The sequence below is a fragment of the Nicotiana sylvestris genome, chromosome 9, assembly GCF_000393655.2.
Source record: "Nicotiana sylvestris chromosome 9, ASM39365v2, whole genome shotgun sequence".
NCBI classification, from domain to species: Eukaryota; Viridiplantae; Streptophyta; class Magnoliopsida; order Solanales; family Solanaceae; genus Nicotiana; species Nicotiana sylvestris.
Genome location: NC_091065.1, coordinates 68,235,192 through 68,262,524, shown reverse-complemented (window position 1 = coordinate 68,262,524; position 27,333 = coordinate 68,235,192). Strand labels below are relative to the sequence as shown.

At 36.5% G+C, this 27,333-nt stretch overlaps 3 long non-coding RNA genes across 3 annotated transcripts; 1 reads left to right on the top strand and 2 right to left on the bottom strand.

Annotated features, from left to right (window-relative positions):
• Positions 1-83: 83 nt before the first annotated feature.
• LOC104240875 (uncharacterized) lies at positions 84-8,475 on the bottom strand. The gene is made up of 3 exons (XR_011402257.1): positions 8,306-8,475; positions 2,128-2,152; positions 84-309 (listed from the first exon to the last, which is right to left on the bottom strand). It is a non-coding gene; the product is annotated as an uncharacterized lncRNA (long non-coding RNA).
• A 2,659-nt stretch (positions 8,476-11,134) lies between these two features.
• On the bottom strand, positions 11,135-11,890 carry LOC138877112 (uncharacterized). The gene is made up of 2 exons (XR_011402433.1): positions 11,771-11,890; positions 11,135-11,653 (listed from the first exon to the last, which is right to left on the bottom strand). It is a non-coding gene; the product is annotated as an uncharacterized lncRNA (long non-coding RNA).
• Positions 11,891-13,938: 2,048 nt separating this feature from the next.
• Positions 13,939-23,773, top strand: LOC138877130 (uncharacterized). Its single transcript, XR_011402454.1, has 4 exons — positions 13,939-14,419; positions 15,270-15,361; positions 21,947-22,038; positions 23,585-23,773. It is a non-coding gene; the product is annotated as an uncharacterized lncRNA (long non-coding RNA).
• The last annotated feature ends 3,560 nt before the right edge of the window (positions 23,774-27,333 follow it).

Below are 27,333 nucleotides of genomic sequence, written 5' to 3'. Positions count from 1 at the left end.
GATCATGGTAAGTATACTAGCCCATTCGATGAGCACTGTATCTGGAGTTATGAAAGGTAGGTACCCTACACATTAGCCGATCATAACATTCAACATACAAGACAAACCACTTTAAACTCCAATGTTTACAAGGTCCCTGAAGTAGATAACAGTACGTAGCAGAACAGCAAAATCCTATTTCAAGTCTTACAGCATCCTCCACTAATCAAGTCGTTCTACCAAGGTAAATTCCCGAATACGAAAAGTTATACAAGTCGGTCCAACTCCTAGCTGCTTCACAAGTTTCGCTCCAAATCAAACCCGGTTCACCTACATTGCACAAGTGTAATTAGCATTACAAAGAAATGAGGGAAAACAGATAAATACAGGAAAATAAACGGATGTGCCCAATCTTGGGCCATCTGGAAATAAATCATGAATGTGTAACACTCACAAAACGTATCTCAAGTAGAAAAGCACAAACATAGAGGAAATGATTCATTTCCGTATGCACACGGAAATAGCTTCATAGAAATGTAAGGAAAACAGTATATGTACATGATTCTCTAATTCCTTATTCCGCACTGGCAGGGGCATGAGGCGAGCTCTATTAGTAATACACCATGCAGATTTTCATATGAGAATTGTTTCCTAGTCCCTATCATTGAGTTTCGATCATCTGTATCCAACATTACACAAATGATTCCTCTTTGTAAGACCATTATCTCATTTATTAACCATTTTTAACGTTCACCAAATACCAAACCATTTTTTCTGTCCATATTCCTAGCTTGGAAAAAAAAATGAAATTTCTCTTGCTGTCATTTCCTACCATTAATCTTCTTACCATGGTATTATTACCCCCAGATGACAGCTCACTCAGCATTTCATTTACAAAATGACACGACCAAATTATAGCGTTAATCCTTTCTGAAGTTCCAAATTTATTTTAAATTGTTGATAAATTTCACATAATGAATTCAAAAAACTTCCTTAGCATTTACATTTTGTGTACCAAACACTAGATTGGATAATAGCAGGATAAAAGGGAATTGCAATTCAAAGATGGACTGATGAAATGAAGCAGCAGCTCCCAATTCAACTCAAATTACTCCAACCACCATCAAAACAAAGCAATGTCAAAGATCCAGCAATACCTCTACTTGGGATTCGACAACACTTGCATGGAGGTGAGTGCAACCCAGGGTTAGAACACAAAGTCTTCTAGTTCAACTTCTTCAACCAATATATTTTATACTTCGTAATTTGCAAATATAAAGGGAAAATACATTGAAGAAATAACATACTTCATTTTTTAATGCACCTGATGCTGTAGAAAGGCACTGAAGTTCATATGCTATAACCATCATCCCAGTTGCTGCACCATATTACATAGCCACCAATAAAGGATCTTCAAATAATTTTTGGTAGCTATAATGTTATTTGAAGCATCCAAGAGTGTGGTCTAATGGTCAATAAAGTGGGTATAAATCTCGAAGACCAGTTTTTAAATACCAATACCAACAGGGATAAAAATATTAGGTGATTCTTCCCATCTACCTAAGTCTTGGTGGCAGCGTTACCCCATAACCGTGCTAGTGAGACCTGTAATTGTGTTATGGAGAGGTAACAATGCTAGTGAGAGGTAGCATGTACCTTGTGAAATAGTGAAGGTGTCCGCAAGTTGGCCCGAAAACCGCCTTTAATACAAAAAGAAGCTATACTGTTATTTAAAGTTCTAAGTGTTTTTGTCATTTATTTTAAGAGTAATGAACTCAAATGATTTAACCAAAGACATGTCAATAGCCAATGTGATACGTTTAAAAAAACCATGTCGATCACGACTTCAAACTATCTCAAACAATTTCTTGTTCTTACTGAAAGAGGGAGGTGTAAATCCTATTCTTAGAAAAAGAATACTAGATATAGCGCATACGGGAAGGGTGATGGCTACCAAGTACCAACAAAAGAAAATCTAATTGAATGGCACTAAGGTAAAAAGAAGAGAGAAAAGAAAACAAGAATTGAGCAGTAGAAAGGTCCTAAAATATAAATAGTTAACGACACAGGGATAAGCCAAGGGAAAAATACGAAATCAATAATGAAAGCTATATATAGGCAAAACACTTGCAAAGTAAGCTGACTTACAGGGGCATCCTATTCCATTGGCCGACTGCAAAAGAGCAAAAGAGAAAAGGAAAAAGACAAGGAAAACGAATTAGGAAGCTTCACTTTGCTAATATTTGATAAACACAAGAATCAGCAAGAATATAGAAACATCAAAATTCAGCAATAAAACATGAGAAAATAACCAGGTTTGTTTTCTTTCTAATTTCTACTATTATATAAATCCAACAGCCTGGTTAGCCTTTTATTCTAGCCAAAAAAGGACTCTACTACTGATTAACATGAGATCACATAAGTTAAGCTTGATAAAGTGCAGAGTGAACGAAAGGAATTCAGAGCAGTAATAATAAAGAGCTAGAGAAACAACAATCCCTATTTACAAAGGTAAGAGTTCATGCAACAGGAAACCCAAAAAACACAGTGTAAATAAAAGTTCTATTTTTTTGAAGAAAAGGAAAGTCTTCTTTTACTGTCTCCCAAGGTGTGGCCTCGAGGCCAATGAAGTGGGAAGAGAGCAATTATATCTCAAGTTCAAATCCAAGCATAGGCGAAAAAGACTAGGTGCTTTCTGCTCATCTGCCTAAGCCTTTGTGGGTAGAGTTACCCAGTATGCTAGTGGGAGTTAGCAAGTAGCCAGGTACCAAGTGTAAGTGTAATCATCGAGGTGTGCGTAAGCTGGTCCAGACAGAGCAATCATCAAAACAAAAGAAAAAAGGGGCCCAAAAAGAAAAAAGGAACCCTCCAAACAAAGAACACAACAAAAACAACAACAATGCCTTAGACCCAAACTAGCTAAGGTAGAGTATATGAATCTTCTATATCTATTCACTCTATTCAGACCTATTTCATCCCATTGCTAGTAAGTCATTTTTCTTTAAAGCCAAAAAACAAGAATCCCAAAAGCTGTACATATTTGGTCCAGAAAATATAGATAAAATACTTCAATTTCCTGGTCTGAAAATTTGCTTTACCTGTTGAAGTTTGGCAAAATGCTAAAGTCCCACATTGGTTGGGAGTTAAGTTTGGGGGGAATTTTTCCCCTATAAAAGAAGGCCTAATGTTTAGGATTGAAACACACCTCTCATTTGCCTTTTCATCTGTTTAAGGCATTTGTATCTTCTCTCTTTAGTATTATTTCACTTGTATTTTTAGAGTGAAATAAAATATTGGTTGTGTCCGAGGAATAGGCAAAATTAGCCGAACCTCGTAAATTCTGGTGTTCCCTTTATTGTTGTTTTATTGTCTTATTTATTATTTGGTGGCTGTCATAATTTTTGGTATAGTAGTTGTGACTTATTCACACTATATACATTTGGCTTCCGCAACAATTGGTATCAGAGCCAAGGTACTGTCTAAGTATGCTCTGTGGTTGCAGCATAGTCTGATCTTCCACATCAGAAAAGATTTATCTTGGTAACTGAGTCAAGGTTCTGTCTGAGTATGCTCTGTAGTTGCAGCTTAGTCTGATCTTCTACATCAGAAAGGAAATAATCTTGATTTGTGTCGTCAGCTATTAAATAATATTTGTGTCAAATATGGGGGACAATAAACAAGAAGAATCTACATCAAGTGTCAACAATACGTCATCATTGGCATCTTCGCTTATGACAAGAATTGTGTCAAATGCGAAATTTGCGGTAGAAATATTTGACGGGTCCGGACATTTTGGGATGTGGCAAGGCGAGGTTCTAGATGTCCTTTTTCAACAAGGGCTAGATCTGGCCATTGAAGAAAAGAAACCAGATGTTATTGGAGAAGAAGATTGGAGAATTATCAACCGTGTTGCTTGCGGTACCATTCGATCCTACCTTGCTAGAGAGCAGAAATATCCATACACAAAGGAAACTTCTGCAAGTAAATTATGGAAAGCACTGGAGGATAAATTTTTGAAGAAAAACAGTCAAAATAAATTGTACATGAAGAAGAGACTGTTTCACTTCACCTATGTTCCTGGTACCACGATGAATGAACATATCACCAGTTTCAATAAGTTGGTCACAGATTTGCAAAATATGGATACAACTTATGATGATGGTGACTTGGCCTTAATGTTGTTGGCGTCACTTCCTGATGAATACGAGCACCTTGAAACTACTCTACTCCATGGAAATGACGAAGTTTCTCTCAGAGAAGTTTGTTCAGCTTTGTACAGCTATGAACAAAGAAAGCGAGAAAAACAGAAGGGCGGAGAAGGAGAAACACTGTTTGTGAGGGGTCGTCCTCAAAATCAAACGAGGACAAAGAAGGGAAGATCCAAGTCAAGATCCAGACCCAGCAAAGATGAATGTGCCTTTTGTCGAGAAAAAGGGCACTGGAAGAAAGACTGTCCGAAGTTGAAGAATAAGGCCAAACATAACAATGGAAAGGCCATTATGGATTCAAATGTAGCTGATTGTGATGATTCAGACTTCTCATTAGTTACAACAGAGTCATCAACATCATCAGACATATGGTTGATGGACTCGGCTTGTAGCTATCATATGTGTCCCAACAGGGACTGGTTCGTGGAATTTCAAGAAGGAGAATATGGAGTCATCCACACAGCGGATAACAGCCCTCTTACCTCATATGACATTGGTTCAATACGATTAAGGAACCATGATGGAATGATCAGAACATTGATAGATGTTCGATATGTACCGGATTTGAAGAAGAATCTCATCTCTGTGGGAGCCCTAGAATCAAAAGGGTTCAAAATCATTGCAGAAAATGGAGTGATGAGAGTATGCTCCGGTGCACTAGTGGTAATGAAGGCTAATCGGAAGAATAATAATATGTACCGCTATCGTGGCAGTACAGTTATTGGGACAGCGACAGTAACATCCAGTGACGACAAAGAGGCAGAAGCAACCAAGCTATGACACATGCGCTTGGGACATGCTGGAGGAAAATCCTTGAAAACTCTATCAGATCAAGGATTGTTAAAAGGAGTAAAGGCTTGCAACTTGGAGTTTTGTGAGCATTGTGTCAAAGGGAAACAGACAAGGGTTAAATTTGGTACAGCGATCCATAATACTAAAGGCATTTTGGATTATGTACACTCTGATGTTTGGGGTCCTTCCAAAACACCTTCATTGGGTGGGAAGCACTATTTTGTAACCTTTGTTGATGATTTTTCCCGAAGAGTATGGGTGTATACAATGAAGAGCAAAGATGAAGTGTTGAGAATTTTTCTCAAATGGAAGATGATGGTGGAGAATCAGACAGGCAGGAGAATCAAGTGTATTCGCACAGACAATGGAGGTGAATACAAAAATGATCATTTCAATAAGGTCTGTGAAAATGATGGCATCATCCGACACTTCACTGTTAGACATACACCACAACAGAATGGAGTGGCAGAACGTATGAACCGGACCTTGCTGGAGAAGGTACGGTGTATGTTGTCCAATGCTGGCTTGGGCAAAGAATTTTGGGCTGAGGCAATTACATATGCATGTCACCTCATTAATCGTCTACCATCTGCTGCTATTGATGGCAAAACACCATTTGAAAAATGGTACGGAAAACCTGCTGTAGATTATAACTCTTTGCACGTGTTTGGCTCAACTGCATATTATCATGTGACGGAGTCAAAATTGGATCCAAGGGCAAAGAAGGCTATTTTTATGGGAATTACTTCTGGAGTCAAAGGATATCGCTTATGGTGTCCTATGACAAAGAAAGTAATATTCAGCAGGGATGTTACCTTTGATGAATTTGCTATGGTAAATAAGGTAACAGAAGATACCAAACAAAATGAAGGTGCTTCTAAGCAGGTGGAGTTTGAGGGAAAATTTATTTTTCCTACACAAGAAGCAGAGGAGGAAACAAATGAAGATTACCCTCTGGAAGGAGAGCCAGTAGAGGAGATTCCAACTCAGGAATCTCAACAACAACTTGAATCAATAGCAACCAGCAGGCCAAAAAGAACAATAACGAAACCTGTTCGTCTCATAGAGACGGTTGCTTGTGCAACCTCAATTGTAGCTGATGATGTTCCTACTACTTATAAAGACGCTGTCCAAAGTTCAGAAGAAGATAAGTGGAGGATTGCCATGAATGATGAAATACAGTCCCTTCATCAGAATCATACATGGAGATTGGCCAATCTCCCGAAGGGAAAGAAAGCAATTGGGTGCAAATGGGTATTTGCAAAGAAGGAAGGATTTCCTAACCAAGTAGATGTTCGCTACAAAGCAAGATTGGTGGCCAAAGGATATGCTCAAAAGGAGGGAATTGATTACAATGAAGTATTTTCTCCAGTTGTAAAACATTCCTCCATTAGAATTATGTTGGCTTTGGTAGCACAATTGGATTTGGAACTAGTTCAGATGGATGTAAAAACTGCGTTTTTACATGGAAACTTGGAGGAGGAAATCTACATGACTCAGCCAGAAGGATTCAAAGTTGCTGGAAAAGAAAATGTGGTGTGCAAACTTGAAAAATCGTTGTACGGATTGAAACAATCTTCTAGACAATGGTACAAGCGATTTGACGAGTTTATGTTGCGGCAAGGGTACAAGAGAAGCAAATACGATCATTGTGTGTATTTGCACAAGCTTAAAGATGGTTCCTTTGTATATCTTCTCCTATATGTTGATGATATGTTGATAGCTTCCAAGAATTCGGAAGAAATTGATAAGTTGAAAATTCAACTGAAGAAGGAGTTCGAGATGAAGGATTTGGGTGAGGCAAAGAAAATTCTTGGCATGGAGATAATAAGAGATAGACGTTCAAAGAAACTCTGTTTATCTCAGAAAGAATATTTGAAAAGAGTACTACAACGTTTTGGCATAGATGACAAGACTAAGCCAGTTAGTACTCCACTTGCTCCCCATTTTAAGCTAAGTACTAATATGTCGCCAATGGATGAAGCTGAACGAGAGTATATGTCAAAGGTACCATACGCAAATGTTGTTGGTAGCTTGATGTATGCAATGGTTTGCACAAGGCCTGACATTTCACAAGCTGTTGGAGTTATTAGCAGATATATGCACAATCCAGGGAAGGAGCATTGGCAAGCTGTGAAGTGGATTCTACGGTATATTCATAATACTGTAGATGTCGGGTTAGTTTTTGAGCAGGAAGACAATCAGTCTGTAGTTGGATATTGTGACTCAGATTTTGCGGGTGATCTGGACAAACGACGATCAACTACTGGTTATGTGTTTACTTTTGCAAAGGCACCAGTTAGTTGGAAGTCTACTTTGCAGTCAACAGTTGCTTTGTCTACAACAGAGGCAGAGTACATGGCTATTACAGAGGCTGTGAAAGAGGCAGTTTGGCTTCAAGGATTGCTAAAGGAGCTTGGTGTTGAACAAAAAGGTATCACAATTTTTTGTGATAGTCAAAGTGCTATTCAATTAGCGAAGAACCAAGTTTATCATGCAAGGACGAAGCACATTGATGTTCGGTATCATTTCGTACGAGAAATCATAGAAGAAGGTGGAGTCACAGTGAAGAAAATTCATACTACGGAGAATCCTGCTGATATGCTAACTAAGGTGGTGACTGCGATCAAGTTTCAACATTGTTTGGATTTGATCAACATTGTTGAACACTGAAGATTGAAGATGAAGACACAACCAAAATTTGTTATTGAGAGAGAATTGAAAATGTGGAATTTTGCCAAGGTGGAGATTTGTTGAAGTTTGGCAAAATGCCAAAGTCCCACATTGGTTGGGAGTTAAGTTTGGGGGGATTTTTCCCCTATAAAAGAAGGCCTAATGTTTAGGATTGAAACACACCTCTCATTTGCCTTCTCATCTGTTTAAGGCATTTGTATCTTCTCTCTTTAGTATTATTTCACTTGTATTTTTGGAGTGAAATAAAATATTGGTTGTGTCCGAGGAGTAGGCAAAATTAGCCGAACCTCGTAAATTCTGGTGTTCCCTTTATTGTTGTTTTATTGTCTTATTTATTATTTGGTGGCTGTCATAATTTTTGGTATAGTAGTTGTGACTTATTCACACTATATACATTTGGCTTCCGCAACATTACCAAACCATATAATACCAGGAACGAAAGTGGTCTAACATATGTAATCTGCTAAAGGAGTTAATATAATGACAAGAAAAAACCTACAATTATAGTAGGAGTTTTACGTTTTCAGGGAAACCAGATCATCCAACTAAAGCTAATCCGTAAAATTGCAAGCAGAGAAGATGAAAACTTTAAAAAGAACAAATGCGAAGCGTAAAGTAGCAGTAAAACTTACCTCATCTTCGATCAAATTGAAGAAATTCAAGAGCAAATATGAACCAAGAGGAGAGAGATTAGTGACTGGAAAAAAGAAGAAGCTAGGATTTAAAGAGGGGACAGCGGAAAACAATCGGAAGAAAAAGGCTCAGGCTTGACCGCCAACTAAGGTTCAAGCGGGACAATGGGGTGGGAGAGAGGAAATTTTTATAAATAAATATCTTTTTTAGCGGTAATTAGCTATTTACAAATATCATTTCATATATTATGGATATATGTTTTCTGTTGTTATAAGATGTATTTGATGTATTTAAGCTACTTATCATTTCTAGGCGTGAAACAGGGAATTATAGCTAGACAGATTTTTATATTCGAGTTTATTCGACTGTATTTATGGCGTGAAACATGGGATTACAGCTGGACATATTATTGTATTCGACTTTATTCACGGTGTGAAATAGGGGATTACACTATTTTTAAACGGAACGTGAATCAATTAACATAATCGATTCCTAATATAACTCAACAAACTCCTACAACACACAAATTTTGTATTTCCAGTTATAAAAAAGATTCTCAACCGAAAATACCCCAAAAACATAGCAATCTTCAAAGAAATTATATAATACATCTGAATACATAAATTATATTAATTAAAAAAATATATGAATACATTCATGGCATATAGCGAAATAGTGAATACAATGAAATACATAGAATACAACGGGATACATTGAAATACAATGAAAAAAGACAGTGAATACAATGAAATACATGAAATACAGCGAGATACATTGAATTACAATAAAAAAAAATAGACAATGAATACAATGAAATACATGAAAATAAAGCGTGATACATTGAAATACATTAACAGAAAGCCAAGTTGCTCAGCCCCAAATTGAATTTCTGGACATGCTCGATAACCTTCCCAGTTTTATCATCAACAAATTGAATCCTCGTATATTGCGGCAGCTTTCCTTGATGATCAAGTTCAACCTTAATCCTGGCTGTGCTAGGTCTAGACCTTTCTTGCGTGGCCTTGTCAATAGCAATGGACTTACTTGCTGCGGTGGAGATGAAACGCTGTGGGAGTGGGAAGGTACTGGGACTACTCCTTCACCGTTTGCTTCCATTTTGTTTAGAAGAGAGAGAGGAGAGAAGTTATTTGGAAAAGTGAAAGGTCAAATACCCATTATTTTCTTCTTCTTCTCCTGAATCTCTCGAAAGAACGCTCTGGTAAGTATATATAGGAAAGATGAATTGAGACGGTCTAATGTTAACTTGATGGAGAGGGATGTGCATCCATGGCAGCCTATACTACACCATATCTCCCAAGAGAGAGAGGAGAGAGGAGAGAGCGTGGGTTTTTTGACTAATGGTAGGTGAAAGAAATTTTGAGATTGAGTATCGTGCTTTCAGGGAATGAGAGAAGAGAATGACATATATCAAAGTAGAGAGAGAAAGAAAATAGTGTAACTGAATAGCGTATTTACTGACTTAGGGGTAGGAGGTAACCAAAAATATATATTTTGCTATAAACATTAAAAGGTATTTATAGAATATAATTTTTTAAAATGATATTTATTTAAACTAAATAAGGTGTTAACCTTTGCCATATGAGGTAAAAATTCCATCTATAAATGGATTATAGCCCAAATGAGGCCCAAGCTTGGCCCAAGATAAAGATAAAGAACATGGTAAAAATGGTATTTAACCTTCGATCAAGGGCCCGTTTGGATGAGCTTGTTTTAAGTGATTTTTAAGCCAAAATAGCTTTTAAGCCATAAGTTAGGAATTCTAGCTTTTTGCTTTTGGCTTGTTTTTGTCATTTTAGCTTAAAAACAATTGCTTAAAAGTACTTTTTTATTTTATTTTATCCAAACACTACAAAATGACTTAAAAGTTATTTTAACTTAAAAGCACTTAAAACAAGCCAATCCAAACGGGCTCCAAATCTCGTTATAGCGCATTGTCTATTTGAACCTTTTTTGGCATGTTATTAGCTACTACTCTTGTAACATATGTAGATTTTATTTGAACGTTATAAACAAAAATCACCCAGATTAATTTTTTATTCTTATATTATAAAAGATAAAAAATTATTTAAAATTTAAAATCTCAAGATATTTATATTTTATTAATTTAAAATTTAAAAGGTAGTAGTATATTTCTAATAGATCCATAACTAGTTGTATGTACAAGAATTTAAACTCTAAAATAGAAAAAATATTTTGAAATTCCAAAATTCTCGTTTGAACTTATAAAATTTATTCAAGTTTCGTTTCCAATAAAATATGATTAGTAGATTGACTTTTTGTTATAAATAAATAAATATTTATGTAAGGATGCTACAGAGAGGTAATTTTACGAAGATAGTATCGTTATAATGATAGTTGTTATTGTTATAGGTTATACTTTTTTTGGGTGGTCTTTAATTTTTGACCCCCCACTTGCCTCATGGACAGAACTTTAAGGTCAAAAAGTAAAAAGTATTGCACATGCGCAAACGAAAGACAACACTTGTTAAATTTAAAATTCTGTCCATAAAAATTAAAGACTATTCACTTTGAGGATTAATCACCCAAAAAATTATTATATAAGTAAAATGTAATATAAAAAGATCGGTTCTGAAGAATCTTGCCTAATATGGCGAGATGTTGTAACTTGTACAGCGAGTAGCTGCTAAAGAGAGATCAATTATATGGTTAGTTTTACTAGATATATACCACTCAATTATCCAATCCAATTGGATATAGAAGTATTTCGGCGCGGAAACTATTTTTTTATTTTGGAAAAGGGCCAAAATTAACATTATTCTTTGCTAAATAGTTTATCCGTCCATCCATCCATCCAAAAAACACACAACGTTAATTTTATTAACAAAATTACCCCCGCGACTAACGACAGAACTGATGGGCCTACATTTAATGACGTGTCATTTTTCTACTGGGCCACATGACAATCTCTGACTGAAACAAAAATGGATACCATTTCGACCACTTAGCCGACCCGACCCAATGACTTCCCCATTTTTTCCGATCTTTCTTCTTGATTTTTCCGATCTGACTGGAACAAAAATCTGCCTATGAAATTCCGAAACCTCTTCGAGTAGAGTTTTGGATCTAAAGCTGAGATTGAGGTTGGGTCAGCTTGCAAGGATTTGTAAGCATGCTCGAGCTTCTTGCTAATATCTTAATCCTGCAAGATGTCAATGATTCCAAAGTACAGGACTACTTCGTAGACTTCCCCACGTGAAGGAGGCAAATTACAGAACCCACCAGGAGTATACTGGTCAAAATCACTCCTTCGTGCCACCCGCTCTGCTCTTGCAGGCATGTTAGCACCCAACTTAATTAAGGGCTTCCTGTAAAGATACAAGTAACTTCAAAATCAGGAATGGTTTAAGAAACAAAACAATCTTAAGCACCCACAAGTATTAAGGCAACATGGACAAAGCAATGTAAATTAGCAAGCTTTTTACTCTATCAGAAAACAGTGTCGTCATGGCTGAAAATCTAATATTGTGGTATCACAAGTGGTTCTCAAGAAATTGCTTTCCACATTAAAGTCAGTAGCGAGGTTTTGAAAATCAAGAAGAAGATCCGAAAAAATGGGGAAGCCATTGGGTCGGGTCAGCTAAGTGGGTCAAAATGGTATCCATTTTTGTTCTAGTCACAGATTGCCATGTGGCCCAGTAGAAAAATGACATGTCATTAAATGTAGACCCACCAATTCTACTGTTAGTCGCGGGGGTAATTTTATTAATAGAATTAACGTCGTGTATTTTTTTGGACGAATAGATAAATAAAAGGTATTTATAAACCATTTAGCAAAAAATAGGGGTAGTTTTGACCCTTTTCTGTTTTTTATTTTATCTCTTTTTTGATTATAGAGATAAAGATTTGATAAGCTCCTCTTTTGTATCCACTCGGAAAAATGTCATTTGTTTTGTTGCCAAGGTAAGGTAGATTATAATGTCACTAGGAGTGAATTAGGCTAAGCAACTAGTGAACTTGACTTGGTTCGTCCTTTAATTGTTACACTCGTGATAGTACGTTGTAAGTCAATTGATGTAAGCTCATAAATGAGATCGTCTTTGAAAGTACATAAAGTAAGTTAATCATGTTGCATTGGAGGTTACAAATCTTTAAGATCATGGATAATAAATACCAGCTAAACAAATTGAAGAAAATAAGTTTCGTCGAATGTCGACAAGTTGGGAATGTTATAACATATATTTTTGGGGTGATACTAGGGTGCTTAACATGATAACGAAATTATGTTATGAGTTATTTTATTCGTATGATAGTCGTGTATTACGTTTTGAAGTCAAGCGAGATGTAGAACAAAATTTGGCAAAGGTCATCACAAATTACATTCATAAATATGTTGAAAATTAGGTCAAATGTATATGCGCTTTTCTCCCAGTATAATTCGAATTACGGGATGATCCACCTACCAAATTGAAGATATATGAATCTAGTTTCTAACGCATTAAATCGTTAGTTGTTATGACATCTAAGTAGAGAGATATTCATGTTTTCGTAAGACCACGCAAGTAGCTCCCAATGGGTCCCACTCAGGCGGTGGACGACACTTGAACATTTTAAAGGTTTGGACGGTTCATTTTTGCTCATTTTCGACCAAGGACAATTCCCAAACTCTCTCAACACCTCTCTAACAGTTCTCCAAAGTTCCAAGTTGAATCCAAGGTGGTTTTACCTAAACCTAACCTCAAATGTTAGCCTAAGTAAAGAAGAGAGTCTCTATGGTGTTAGTGATGTATTTAAGGGTGCTTCTAAGCTAAGGGAAGCTTTGGTTCTAGTTTGTTCTGATTATTTAAGGTATTTATAACACCCTATTGTTTGTGCTTAAGCTTATCTATGTGTTGGTTAAGTTATTTGGATGAAGAATTATAAGATAGTATTTGAAATGGCATAAAAAGTTGTCGTCTCTTATTGGATTATTTTGGAGTTGTATATATGACTTCATATGGCTAGAAATCGTGGGGAATAGCTTGGTTATTGTTATGACCCGCAATATTACCTCAATATTACGTCCTGCAATATTAAGTTACGACAGTGTTGTACCCGACAGTATTACATTACAGTGATATTACGCTTCGCAGTAATAAGTTACGACGATGTTGCATCCTGCAGTATTTTACGTGAAATTTGTCGTAAGGTAATTGACATCAGTCCAAGGAAAAGATTATTTGGGGATTATAAGGATTTTGCTATTTTACAAGTAGTTAGTAAATTTATAAAGGTGAAAGGGGGAGCAAGTCTAAGAAAACGAATTTTGTCAAAGTTTGGCATTTTGGGATAAAATATAGCCCGAGCTAAACTACCCGATATTTATGGACTAGTGCCATAGGTACTACATGTCCATAATAGTAAGGTGTACAAGGTATGATAAAAAAGAGTAGTATTTAATTAATTTGAGATAATTTTTAAATTATGCGGGCAATAGATTAATTACCGGGTAACGAAACATTACCCGATTAACTAATAAGTGGATAAAAATTAAATATTCTACCCCATCCCCACGTGGCAATAAGCCACACCCTAAAGAGATGACTAAGGGTATGTTCTTATTTGGTGGCAATAAATTAAAAAGGGAAAGCCTTCAACATTTAAGAGAATCAAACAAAATCTCTTAAAGTGATCCATTGAAAACGTGAGGATGCCAGATATATATTTTAAGGGATCAAGAGATACATATCTTCTTCAACATTTAAAAGCATCAAACAAATCTCTTAAGGAGATTCTTTAAAAATGTTAGGAAGCTATATATATATATATTTCAAGGATTAAAGATATATATCTTCTTCACTGGAGAGAGAATCCAAATCTCTTAAAGAGATCTTTTATACGTTAGGGAGTTTCATTTCTGTTAAGGATTAAGAAATGCAAATCTTATTAATGGGAGGGAATAGAAGAAGCCTATCTGATGCTAACGAAAAAGAGAAAGAACCTGAAGCCAACGTTGAAGGCCATCTGTAGCTAACGATTTTTAATAATTCAAACTGTGGTTTCGTAGTATCGTAAGCAACGTGAGATTTTGCAATTTTAAGGGAGTACGGTGTAAACCTTCTCAAGAATATCATACGAATTTTTCCCTACTCCAGGTATGTTAAGGCTATCCCTTCTTTCTTTTGGCATGGTCCAAATTATACTGAAGAAAAACGAGCAAATACACAATTTTCTATAAATTACTCTATTCATAGAAATAATAGGGGTGTCTATATTCTTGATTCCCCATGAGAATTATTATTATGTTCTGTTCATGGGTCTCAGAATAATACGCAGTTGGAAAAGTTTATCCGGAAGGAATATCGAGATTATTATATATTTGTCATGCATTTCACTCATTTATACATATGCATTGATCCATGACCATATGGCGTTATATACGCGTATATATGTAAATATATGTATAAAGGATATGGGAAAAGGTTACGACGTTATATACGCACCACCACCTGATCAACTGGTATACGATGATGATGTTGCCCACAGTGGCTGAAATATGATTCAAACGGCGTTATATACGCGTATATATGTGTAAATATGATTCAAACGGCGTTATATACGCGTATGTATGTATGTATATATATGAATATGGTATATGAGAAAGGTTATGGCATTATATACTTACCACCACCTGATCAACTGGTATACGATGATGATTTTGCCCACAGTGGCCGATATGATATGATGGGATGCCCTCAGAGGCTGATGATGTTATGAAACATGTACCTATGTACGACATGACATTCATACGCATACACATACGCATACGCATATGCATGATGCTAGAAGTAATTTATGATTTACAAAGTTATCCAGACTTACATGTTGAGTCATGTGCTCTTTATGTCTTCCATGTTTCTTATATATTTATTTATGTGCCTTACATATTCGGTACATTATTCGTACTGATGTCTTACCTGGGGACGCTGCGTTTCATGCCCGCAGGTCCCAATAGACAGGTCGAGAGCCCTCCAAGTAGGCTATCAGCTCAGTGGAAGATGTTGGTGCGCTCCATTTGCTTCGGAGTTGCTCGTTTGGTTAGTATGATTTAGACATGTATTGTTTGATATGGCGGGACTCTGTCCCGACCTTTATGACATTTATGTATTCTTAGAGGCTTGTAGACATATATCGTATACATAAAAGGTTGTACGGCCTTGTTGACCTATGTTTTGAGTTTATAAAGGATCATGCTGGCCTATTAGGCCCGTATGTCATGTGTATATGATGATGTAATAAGAAAGATACGTTACGTTGGTACTCAGTTGAGTAAGGTACCGGGTGCCCGTCGCGGCCCATCAGTTTGGGTCGTGACAAAAGTGGTATCAGAGTAGTTCTTTCCTAGGGAATCTACAAGCCATGTCTAGTAGAGTCTTGTTTATGGGTGTGTCGTGCACCACACTTATAAGCAGGAGGCTACATGGCATTTAAGACTGTCACTCTTTCTTCTTACTCTAGATCGTGTGGTAGAGCTCACTTATAAGAATTCAAGTCACGAGCTTCTATTTTTATTCGTAATAAGATGATGCCTACGTTCAAAAAGATGATCGATAAGAGATATAGTTGTGGAAGTGTTGAATTAGAGGAACTCGACTTTGTATCATGCTTATAATAAGTAAATATAAGGCCTTCAGCAGATCATGTGCGTACTGAAAGGTGTAAGCCTCTTGATATGAAGCCTTAGGGTAAGAATGCCTATCTACCTTTATGGTGAAAGACAATAAGAGATTAAGAAGATATATATAGGTTTCAACAAGCAAAAGAAGCAAGATGAAGAAGGGTACGAGGCACCCAATTAATGAAGGTTAACAACGTTTATAATTGAGGCAGAGTAACATCAGCTTTTTGAGTTATATTCAATAGTAACAAAGGTATATATAATTGGTTGCACCCATTCCAGATATGCCCTATGGGGGTTAAAAAAAGTAGTATAAGAAGATATGATGGATGAATTGATTGCGTCAGTTAATATTTTCGAAGAATATTGCAAATGTGCAAATAAATCTCTTTATGAGACACCTAGATGGTGCACTCTAAAATAGTGCAGCCAGATATGAATACTACAAAAGACATGTACAATAAACCTTGAAGGGATAAATATTACCCTAGTGTGACTCGCATCCCTAGTAAAGCGAGAACGTTAAGCAATTTGAAGAGCCACTGGATGGAACAAAGGGAAACTAAAAGCAAAAGAATATCTTGTTTAAGTTTTCAAAATAACGTGATAGGCATAAATGTTAGCGGGAAATAAGAAAAGAGTTAATGAAGCATTATGAGTAAGATATGAAAACATGGATGACAACGGTAGATCAAAAGATGACAATATTACAAGATCTATAGTCAAGCGAAGAAAGAGACGAGAGGTGACAGGCATTAGGACAACAAAAGAGTATAGGCCATATAGTCATGTCCTCATTTCGAGAAATAAATTCGCAACTCTAGCGTGATTACCAAGAGGAAAAGTTAGACCCCATAGTAATAGAACCAGTATGGATTAGTGAACAAGATAAACTAAACATGAATTAAGGACTGAGTGACTGGTGATAGTCGCCATCGTAAGAACTTCAAACTTTGTTCTGCTAATAATAGAATGGACGACAAAAGAAGATTCATGAGAAATTCAAAGAATGATCATTCAGGAAGATGCTTCCCTACCACAAGCAATGTGAGCAAAGTTCAGCTTAAGGGACTGTATGTGCCAGTTATACTAAATTTCACCCTTGTGAGTAAAGGATTCTGCTATCCTTGGTATGGAAGGATTACTGCAAGGTGAGTAAGAGTCATCGATGATGTGAAAGGATGCCAAAGATGAAAAGGTGAAACATCTATAGGCAGGTCGTCGTAGCTCCAACTCTTAGTATACCCCTAAAGGGGGGAATATGGAGTGATGTGACATTAAGTCAGAATTAAGTGGTTCTAGTGACTATGGAATGGTAAAGGAAGAATGCGATAAATGAAAGAGGAATGAGATGGCACTTATCCAAATCTTATATGTACACTATGATTCAAGAATATTGTGCAAGCACGACGTCAAGGAAAAGTAGTAAAGGTTCCTGCCCGAGCTATTATTAATAAATAAGGAGTCAGTGCGAGACGTAAGTTAAGACAAAGGAAATAACCCAAGAAAGATTACGAGGAATATTGATATGAGAATGGGACAACGAGTAGTTAGTAATTGTCCAGGAAGATCCCAGTTATGGCTAATTAACTAAGGATAATTACAAGTGAGCACGAACATCAAAAATTCTATAGAGAATATGATATAATAAGCTCGCATCTTTACAATAGTCAGAGGGTCTTCCCTAAGTACAACAATGAAAGACTAGTTGAGCAAATACGGAATAAGGCTTCAACCAAAGCACAATGATCTAAAGAGGAAAGGGTCATATAACAACAGTCTCACAACAACATTGGAAGCACTCCAAAGGAAAGTGGCACCTACCGTGGCTAATGAACGGGAAGTAAAATTAAAAGTAATATTCGAGATCATATGAGTTGCACGAAAATTCTGGCATGTATGGGCATTAAGGTAAGCTAAGTATGCACGCAACAAGGGGTAAAAAGACCAGGAAAAACAATTGCTTACATTTGAAGAAAACTGAGATGGAACGAAATGAATTATACGATCAATGATCCATGGTTAGTACGTTATGGATACACCCAAGATTTTGGAGTATTATATTTGTTGACAATCATACAGCCATAGAAGACTTTGGTATAAGTTAAAAAGAAGAATTGAGCCCAGGGCATAGACAAAAGATTGAATTGTTAGAAGATTGTATCATGGATATTCCATAACACCCATGAAAGGCTAAGGCAATAACTGATACCATGAGCCACATATCGGAAGATAGCTTAAGCCTACATAAAGGCTAGTCGGAAGGAAAAGGAAGCTAAAGAATTACATCACCCAAGTAAATCAAGAGTCTGATTATTGAACCTAGAAAAATTATAGAAGTTGTGCTTGAGAACATGATAGAATCACTCTTAATATCAGATGTTCAAGAGAAATAACATAAGAACCATAATCTATAATGGCTCTACAAGAAAGCCAGTTATAAGAAGTACCAATCTCATAAGAAGTCAGTACGAAGCTCCCATCAGATTGTGTATGTAGTAGAGGTGCGAGTATTATAATAAAGCTTCAAGTTATGGACATGAATTACACCTAGGTGGAAGGGAGGTCAGGAAAGATATAGAAGATACGATGCGAGATTTTAAGGTATGTAAGGTAAAGGTGAACAATGTACGAGATACTCAAAGGCAGAAGATCGTGAATGGTCCATACTTCGGATAGAAGGCTATAAGCACGGGGATCCAATAACCGAGAATGATAGCGGCATTGTTGGTGGCATGTATTCCAACCTATAGTTTCTAAATACTGAGAGATTTAGTTAAGAGAATAGAGAAAAGTTGGAGACGATGTGATGTCTCGCTTGACGTTCCAGAATAACATAAGGAATTCTATGATGCAAGCAAGTTGAAGAAAAGTTTATAAATGGATATGTATAGGTCGCAAGCTAATGGTAGAGCGACAAAGTTTTAAGGAAACATGAGTAAGGATGAGGAAAAGCAAGTGAAAAAGTGACGAGAATGGTAAGTCTTTAGGATTAAGACCATGAAAACAAGAAGAGTAGACAGTTTCTCTATGTTATACAAAGCTCACTATAGCCTTAATGAACTCAAAGGAGTCTAAGATTAATAGCATTTAGAAGGAATGAAACCTGGTAATTAAAATGAGGATATAATTATGACAGATAAAGGATGACGTTTGGGCCTTCGTTTGAATAATGATTTGAAAAAAAAGAGAATGAGAAAAGATTTCGATGGCAGCACGAAATTAGGATACCCCCATAAGGTGAATCATATTAAAACACTATGAAATACAATTATGGGAATCACTTTGAATATTCCTTGATGTAACATAAGCCCTAGGGGCAAAGTATTACATAAGAAGTTTCAAGTTATCGGTGGTATACTGTAGATCAATATTAAGGTGAATCAATAATGGATGGACAAAAGTCACAAAGTATGAGATGAGATTAGGCCGTCATTCTAAAGATGAGCAGTAATGAGGAAGCATTAAAGGACTTAAATTTATACATATGGAATAAGCAACGAGAGTAAGCTAGGAACTTGGTAAGAATACCTCAGTAAAGGTAGATTGAAGCAAAAATTATGGTATAGTATAACCCATGTAAATACAGTAAAGTCATATGAATGGGTAACCAGATCTATGAAATAAGATATGACCATATTCGCAAATTCTACAAAGTATCAAACAAAGGACTTCAATATACCTATAGAGGCCCAGAGAGGCATCCTATTAAGCCTTGTATATACAAAGTAAGGCCTACAGATTGACTAAAAGATAAAAGAAAAAAGGAAATATGAATCGCATAAGTTCGCTTACAAAGCCAGGGTCATATAGGCTGCATGACAGGAGGTAACAGCAGTTGCAAGATTAAGAAGATTTCGACCACAGGTCATGATACGAGCAAAAAGACTAAAAGGGGGAATACCCTAGACTTTGGATTTATTCACAGAGCAACCGCTTAAATAGAAAGAAGAGTGTTAAGGTACTCACAAGAACTATAAGTTACAGAAATGATAAGAGCATCAGTCAACATTCGAGGACGAATGTTCCAAAGAGAGGAATGATGTTATGTCCCGCAATATTACCTCAATATTACGTCCTGCAGTATTAAGTTACGACAGTGTTGTACCCGACAGTATTACACTACAGTGATATTACGCTTCGCAGTAATAAGTTACGACGATGTTGCATCCTGCACTATTTTACGTGAAATTTGTCGTAAGGTAATTGACATCAGTCCAAGGAAAAGATTATTTGGGGATTATAAGGATTTTGCTATTTCACAAGTGAATTTTGTCACAAGTAAATTCATAAAGGTGAAAGGGGGAGCAAGTTTAAGAAAATGAATTTTGTCAAAGTTTGGTATTTTGGGATAAAATATGGTCCGAGCTAAACTACCCGGTATTTATGGACTAGTGCCATACAAGGTACTACATGACCATGATAGTAAGGTGTACAAGGTATGATAAAAGAGAGTAGTATTTAATTAAGTTGAGATAATTTTTAAATTATGCGGGTAATAGATTAATTACCGGATAACAAAATATTACCCGGTTAACTAATAAGTGGATAAAATTAAATATTCCACCCCATCCCCACGTGGCAATATGCCACACCCTAAAGAGATGACTAAGGGTATGTTCTTATTAGGTGGCAATAAATTAAAAAGGGAAAGCCTTCAACATTTAAGAGAATCAAACAAAATCTCTTAAAGTGATCCCTTGAAAACGTGAGGATGCCAGATATATATTTTAAGGGATCAAGAGATACATATCTTCTTCAACATTTAAAAGCATCAAACAAATCTCTTAAGGAGATTCTTTAAAAATGTTAGGAAGCTATATATATATATATTTCAAGGATTAAAGATATATATATATATATATATTTCAAGGATTAAAGATATACATCTTCTTCACTGGAGAGAGAATCCAAATCTCTTAAAGAGATCTTTTATACGTTAGGGAGTTTCATTTCTGTTAAGGATTAAGAAATACAAATCTTATTAATGGGAGGGAATAGAAGAAGCCTATCTGATGCTAAAAAAAGAGAAAGAACCTGAAGCCAACGTTGAAGGCCATCTGTAGCTAACGATTTTTAATAATTCAAACTGAGGTTTTGTAGTATCGTAAGCAACGTGAGATTTTGTAATTTTAAGGGAGTACGGTGTAAACCTCATACGAATTTTTTCCTACTTCAGGTATGTTAAAGCTATCCCTTCTTTCTTTTGGCATGGTCCAAATTATACTGAAGAAACAAGCAAATATATAGTTTTCTATAAAGTACTCTATTCATAGGAATAGTAGGGGTGTCTATATTCTTGATTCCCCATGAGAATTATTATTATGTTCTGTTCATGGGTCTCAGAATAATACGCAGTTGGAAAAGTTTATCTGGAAGAAATACCGAGATTATTCTGTATTTGTCATGCATTTCACTCATTTATACATGTGCATTGACCCATGACCAGATGACATTATATACGTGTATATATGTAAATTTATGTATAAGGGATATGGGAAAAGGTTACAACGTTATATATGCACCACCACCTGATCAGTTGGTATACGATGATGATGTTGCCCATAGTGGCTGAAATATGATTCAAACAGCGTTATATACGTATATATGTAAATATGATTCAAACGGCGTTATATACGCGTATATATGTATGTATATATATGTATATGGGATATGGGAAAGGATACAGCGTTATATACGCACCACCACCTGATCAACTAGTATACGATGATGATTTTGTCCACAATGGCCGATATGATATGATGGGATGCCCTCAGAGGCTGATGATGTTATGAAACATGTACCTATGCACGACATGACATTCATACGCATGACACTAGAAGTAATTTATGATTTACAAAGTTATTCAGACTTACATGTTGAGTCATGTGCTCTATATGTCTTCCATGTTTCTTATATATTTATTTATGTGCCTTACATACTCGGTACATTATTCGTACTGATGTCCCTTTTGCCTGGGGATGCTGCGTTTTCATGCCTGCAGGTCCCAATAGACAGGTCGAGAGCCCTCCAAGTAGGCTATCAGCTCAGTGGAAGATGTTGGTGCGCTCCATTTGCTTCGGAGTTGCTCGTTTGGTTAGTATGATTTAGACATGTATTGTTTGATATTGCGGGACTCTGTCTCGACCTTTATGATATTTATGTATTCTTAGAGGCTTGTAGACATATGTCGTGTACGTAAAAGGTTGTACAGCCTTGTCGGCCTATGTTTTGAGTTTATAAAGGATCATGTTGGCCTATTAGGCCCGTATATCATGTGTATATGATGATGTAATAAGAAAGATACGTTACGTTGGTACTCGGTTGAGTAAGGTACAGGGTGCCCGTCGCGGCCCATCAGTTTGGATCGTGACAGTTATAATATTTTTATTGTTTTTATGGTTGTCAATATGTTGAGTATGTTGATGTGTAATTAGGAGAAGAAACTACCATACAATACCTAGAAGTTATGCATGTCGTTGTTATATCTTGTGGGACTGTTTGATATTACTTTTATAATGGATATAAGATTGAAATGTCATATCAATATATATGTTTATATGCTTGACCTGTTGATGGTGTTGTAAGTAGGGGATAGATGGCAAAAGGAGTTTGATTTTATTACAATCCAAGCTTGTTGCTCATCGTGTTAAATAGTAGTTTCGATTGTGACATTTGTGAACTTGTTATTGTATAGATTGATTGATGTTGTTGGGATATTAGGTGTGTAGTGGTGGTGAAGGTATATAGTTGAAGGTTGTATGTGTTCTTGTTATTCTTATTGACTTGGAGAAAGCAAGGAAAACAAGGGGGATTTTTTCCGTCTTAATATAAAATAAACTTGTCATTCGTTATACGATAGTTGCATCATTTGTAGCTTAATGATAGTATTATTATCAGTTTTTTAGATTAAAGTGCGATTAGATGAGTTCAATATGGTCATTGAACAGACTGTGATAAGGTATGTTGAGGTTATCCCTTCTTCCCTTTTGACATGATCCATATGATACAAACGAAACGAGCAAACGCGGAAATTTCACAAATGACTCTATTCTTAGAAGTACTAGGGGTGCATATGTTCTTGATTCCCCATATGTCCTATTATTATATTGTCTGTTCATGGGTCCCAGAAAATGCGAAATTTGATAAAGTTTATTTTGTGATATTAATCGAAGACATATTGATCTTACGACATTCCGAGAGACCTTATCGACTTACTTCCTTATGCATTGCATTTATTTATACATGTACATTGACCCATGACTAGATGGCATTATATATGCATATATTATATGTATATGGGGTATGAGGAAAGGTTACGACATTATATACGCACCATCACCTGATCAGCTAGTATACATTGATAATTTCGCCCAGAGGCCGATATGATATGATGGGATGCCTTCAGAGGCTTGAGGATGTTATGTATGCATATACCTATACATATTATGACATTTATACGCATATATATGACACTATAAAGGCTTCATGATTTATTGAGTTATTCAGACTTACAGGTTGAGTTTTTTTACTATATATTTCTTTCATGTCTTTTATATACCGTTTTTCATACCTTACATACTCGGTACTTTATTTGTACTGACGTCTCTTTTACCTGGGGATGTTGCATTCATGTCCGCAGGTCTGGATACATAGGTTAACAGTCCTCCTAGTAGACTACCAGCCCAGCGGAAGGTGTTGGTGCACCCCACTTGCTTCAGAGTTACCTATTTGGTCAGTATGCTTTGAACATGTATTGATTGGTATGACGGAGCCCTATACCGGCCTTTATGACGTTTATGTACTCTTAAAGTCTTGTATACAAATGTCATGTATATGGAAGATTGTATGGCCTTGTCGGCCTATATTTCGAGTGTACAAATGATCATTTCGGTCTTCTAGGCCCGTATGTCATATGTATAAGTTTGTATACCATGTTGGGTCGTCATATGTCGAGTAGTCTCCTATCTTTAATTCTGGTTTTCTCACTACGACTTTTCTGGCTCATTTATCCATAATATTATGATAAGAATGATACGTTATATTGGTACTCGGTTGAGTTAGGTACCAGGTGTTCGCGGCCCTTCGGTTTGGGTCCTGACATTATTTTATTGTGGCCAACCTAATGTTGAATCTGCTTGAACACTTGATTGAGTTGCCCTAGTGTATTGGAGGAAAAAAAGGCATGACACGTGGATCAACAGCGTGGTGACAAGTGGCACTTATATTGGGTCAATAAAGGAAGACAGAAAGGCAAGGATAAAATACCCACCGTATTTTATCAGAGAAGGTACTAGATCTGACAGCTGGAAAAGAAGAAATAGGCACGAGATGCATGAAGACCATAAAAGAGGAAGATTCATGAATCAGGTGTAACTATGGAAAGGGAATCAACATTAGCCATAATTATAGGTGATCCTCTATTACTACATAAGTGTTACAACTAAATTTAGTAACGAGTAATTAAGCAATTAATGTTAATAGCGGGTCAGAATTAAGCGAGGAAACCATTACAGCTGTGATTCCTTATATAAGGACCCTTACATCATTTTGTACGGTCATCTGAATATTTCTAATTATATACAATCAGTCTTTTATTTTACTTGATTCAAGATTCCAATCCACAATTCTAGAGAATTTGGCAATCAATAATAAGCTTTCTTTCCTTTACTTTTCATTTCAATTATTTATTTTATTTCTGCATTTTTAGGAAAGCGAAGTAAATTTGATTATCAGTAATTCGATTTTTTTTAATATTAGCTTTGCCCATGAAAACTATTTTTGCGTTAAAACAAATTGGTTCTATTACCAGGAGTTTGATAATCTGTTCACTTCCAAATTTTATTTTTTAAGCAACAAAACATGTCAACTACTAACGAAATTGATCAGGTGGGCGAGAGAGGTCAACAAGGTGGAACTTCACCACATCACACACCCACAGCTACTCCACAACATTCGCGTAAAAGTTCACCTGAAAGGTCTGCCACTCGAACCGAAGGGCAACAAGTAGGTGAACAAGCTAATGAGGAAGATATTTTAAAGTAGATGATTGCACAACATGTTAATGAAGCTCATGCGGGCTTTTGCGAGTGGGTTACCTAATGCTGTTCAGAGTCCTCCACCAGCAAATATAATCATGGAAAATACACGTTCGAGTATTGACAACTCAAGAAGTAGAGAAATACTGAATGAATCTAGAGATGGAGGGCCAGGTACATTGAATAATTCCAATTTACAAATTTTAGCATTAACTTTGCAGAAACAGCTCAAGGAGCAAAATGAGCGGATAGAACAGATACCTGGTGTGCCCTTAATAATCAAAGGTGTGGACATCGACAGATACTCGCAGCAATCTTGGAAGCCAAGTGCAGGAAATTGAAGCGACTTAATGTATTTAACACAGGGGCAAATGCATTTACCACATGGGTTAAAGACAATGATTTAACCAAGCAGAAATTGAATCAGTCTTGGTGAAAACATTTGGCTAAACCCTCACGAAAGGGGCATTAACATGGTACTCGCTCTTACCTAAAAACTCTATTAACTCTTTTGTTGAGCTTGCAGATTCATTTATAAAAGCATATCTGGGAGCCCAAAAGTAGAAAAATGGATGGAAGATATCTTCAAAGTAAAATAGGGAAGCACAGAGTTGCTTAGGGTATTCATAGATAGACTCCAACGTGAGAGAAAGACGTTGCCATGAGTACCTGATAACTGGGCGGCTATGGCGTTTGCATATAATTTGAATGAGAAGAGTTCAGAAGCCGCGAGAAGGTTAAAAGAAAGTTTGCGGAAGTTTCCTGCAATAACTTGGAATGACGTATACAATAGATACAGTACGAAGCTACGAATAGAAAAAGACACGGTTACCCAGCCAAAGGTAGAAGAAAGGCCAGGATCTAGACATTCGGAAATGGAAAAGAGGTCTGGTAAGAACATGCACGAGCCTTATATGGGACCTCTGGGATGAGATTACCAATCTAGACAAGAAAATGCACGATTTGATTCAACATCAAGGTAAAAGGAGACGTGTTCCTCTTCTCGATTCAAAAGGGAACAGGACACAACTAGAGGCAACGATTCAAACTCTCAAGCAAAAATAGGAGATTATAGTTTCAACATCAGTATATTGGAATTGGTAGCTATTTTGAGAGGAATGGGCAACAAGGTACGCTAGCTGAAAGAAATAAGGTCAGACCCAACAAAAGGAATCAGGAATTTTTGTGTGAGTTTCACAACGAATATGGCCATAGAATAGCAGATTGTAGGCTCTTGCAGGGGAAGTTGAATATCTATTGAAACAAGGCTATCTCACTAATTTGTTTAGTGAAAAAGAAAAACAATCTTACATGAAAAATAGGCAAGAACCACCAAATCCCCCGTCGCCAAAAAGAATGGCAAACATTATAACCGGGAGAGAAGAAGTTAACAGGGTAATGTACATGGCTGCAAGAAAGACATCCAAGGTTACCATTACACATGGGAAACAGGTTCGTCAAGTTTTGGAAGGAGACAACATAGTGTTTGATGATAAAGACGCAAACGACCTGATAATTCCTCATAATGATGCACTGGTAATATATCTGCTTGTACATAATACAAATGTTAAATGAGTTTTGATTGATCCAGGTAGCTCAGTAAATATCATCCTACTAAGGGTGGTGAACGAGATGCAAGAAAATGATCGAAAATAGTGCCAAAAGCATGGTAGCTATTCGGGTTCGATAATTCAAGTGTAGTCACAAAAGGAGAAGTTGTATTGGCAACATCTGCCGAAGGAGTAATCAAAGACACTAAATTCCAGGTGGTAGATACAGACATGGCCTATAACATAATCTTGGGAAGGCCGTGGATTCATGATATGGATGTGGTCCTGTCACCATTGCATCAAGTCATTAAGTTCCCATCACAATGGGGAATCCGACAAATCTAGGGAGATCAACAGGCATCACGAGATAATAATTCAATGGTGATCACAAGTGCAACATCCAAAGATGGAGGTGTGAAATATCAATTAAAGAACTCAGTTGAGGATAATTTAATGCCCACCTCAACTGGAAGTCCGAGAGGTCAAGCTGATACAGATTGGAGACCTGATATGATTAAAACACCAGAGGAAAACGAAAAATATCAAAACAACCAAGGAGGAGATCGAAGCTATGATATTATTTGTCCATTGGCCTGACAAAAAAGTTTACATCGGAGCAAACTTGAGCCCGGAAATGAAAGGTAAGCTAATTGAATTTTTACGTGCTAATGCAGATTGCTTTGCTTGGTCACATTCAGACATGACAGGTATACCATCGGAGGCAATGACTCACAAGCTGAATGAAGACCCATTGTACCCACCTGTCAACAGAAGAAAAGGAAGCAAGGGGAATTTAAAAATCA